Raw genomic sequence first — 2,500 nt, 5'->3', positions numbered from 1 at the left:
GCACTACTCCCCAAACTCGCCCTTCATTTTCATGACGATTACACACCTGTAAAGTTGCTGGTAATCAGCACTTTTTGTAGTGGGGTTCAAACTCATTGGATAAGTCAGACTTCATTAGGAAATGAAGAAACCTTGGGAAGGGACAGAGAGGAATCTCCCTTCCAGGACAGTCAATAGGTACAAAGAGTGGCAATACTAAGTGATACGATCCTACTGTATATTGTATTATGTAAGAGCGATGGGCACTGGAGGTCCACTGCGTGATTTTCTATGTTAGGGCAGCACTGCATCATGATTGAAGAAAGCAGGGTCTAATCTGGAGGACTTTGAAGGAGGTGAGTATATTAAATGACTCCGGTTTCCATCAGGCATGTTGCACCAAATTGTTTATCGACTCATATCTGAGCACTGACACCCGCTGATTAATGATGTTATTAAGGAAGGAGGAGCAGCAGGAGAAAAAAGATGACAGGCCGCTCTGTGGCTGTCCAAAAACATTGACCGTTACCGTGTGTGTGCATTTGTGCGTGTGCTTCTCAGAACGTCCTTCCTGGCATGTCTGTGTTGGTTTACAAGATGAACAGCTAATCTGCACCCGATCATGTGTCTGTGCTCATCAATGCATTCATGCATATGTAATGCATGTGTTTCGGATGAGTCATGTGTGAGTATGAGTGAACACACGTACAGGTATGTATGTATGTATGTATGTATGTATGTATGTATGTATATATATATGTATGTATGTATGTATGTATGTATGTATGTGTATGTATGTATGTATGTATGTGTATGTATGTATGTATGTATATATATATGTATGTATGTATGTATGTATGTATGTATGTATGTATGTATGTGTATGTATGTATGTATGTATGTGTATGTATGTATGTATGTATATATATATGTATGTATGTATGTATGTATGTATGTATGTATGTGTATGTATGTAAGTATGTATATATATATGTATGTATGTATGTATGTATGTATGTATGTATGCATGCATGCATGCATGCATGTATGTATGCATGCATGCATGTACTGTATGTATGTATGTATGTATGCATGCATGTATGTATGTGTATGTATGTATGTGTATGTATGTATGTGTATGTACAGTATGTATGTATGTATGTATGTATGTATGTATGTATGTATTTATGTATGTATGTATGCGAAGGGGGAGTTTGACTTTTAGCTTGGAGGGGGGGGGCAGTTCTGCAGGAGTCAGACGCTCGCCGGCACGCTTTGATTTTTTTTTTGCCCTTTTACATTTGAAATTTTGCCCGTTTGAAGCCAGATTTAGAGGAATATCTCATTTTAAGGCTGGCATCATCATGGTTTCTCTCCAATTATTGTTTAATAAGTATAAGAATGGAAATATAAGAAATATTAGAATATGAGAAGAATGACAGAACATGAATACTCATTATTGTATGTTTAGTAATGTAATGTATATTATATAGCGCTTCACTGTTCACTGTTGCTTTTGACCGTGCTCAAAGACACTTTTAATAAAGAGAGAAAATATTAAAATAGATGAGAGAGAAAGAGAAAAAGATTATGGGTCAAAAGCAAAGGTGGGTTTTGAAGGCTTTTTTGGAAAGATGACATAACGAGTATGAAAGACAATGAGTTTTGGCCTGTCAGATGTGACTGGGGACGGCATTCCAGAGGGAGGGGGCGGCTCCAGAAAGGCCCTGTCAGAGGCCCCCCTGTCACAGCTTTAGCAAAGACATACCTGTGATGTCAAAGTGGATATAAATTGTATGACCATATTCAGCCACAGTGAGATGGAGATTTACAATGGTGAGCATTTGTTTCTGTTGTTTTCTGTTTTTCTTTTCTTTGGGGGGGAGGGGGGGGTTACTACTATGGGGGGGCCTGACACACACACACACACACACACACACCATATACATACATACATACATACAACTAGTCAGGTGAGCTAACCTCTCTTCATTCTGGTGCCAGCCTTCGTGTTACATGTTACGGTGTCACTGGTGCTAGCTAACCCATGAGCCTTGATATTATCGTGACTGATCAAGCTCACAACCGACTGCCTTGCTCAATGCAGTGCGCTCATGACGTAATCAGTCTCCAGGTGTTAGCGCTTCTCTCGTCTTTCTTTGCGTGACAACATTATGTAAGTATGACGTATGTATGTATGTAAGTACTGTATGTAAGACGTAAGCTTTACCCCCGGATGTGCTTGTCAGTATCTCTCCCTGCAATGCACCCTAGTGGTCAACCTACGGCACTACAACAATTACGTCATACCATTAATAAATGAATGAAGCTTGATAAATGGGAATATTTTCCCACTATTATTGGTTATTATCTCAGACTGACGTCATGATTATCACCTTCCAGCCTGAAGGCAATATTAATTAATACACAGGACAAGATGTTACTATCCCTTGTGCCAAAATCCGAGGAAAAAACACATTTAGAAGCCCAATCCAGAATAAAACAAGCTAACAGGCTAACA

Source organism: Poromitra crassiceps (genome assembly GCF_964638095.1).
Source record: "Poromitra crassiceps genome assembly, chromosome: 19".
In the NCBI taxonomy this organism is placed as follows: Eukaryota; Metazoa; Chordata; class Actinopteri; order Beryciformes; family Melamphaidae; genus Poromitra; species Poromitra crassiceps.
Note: the sequence above shows the minus strand (reverse complement) of the source record.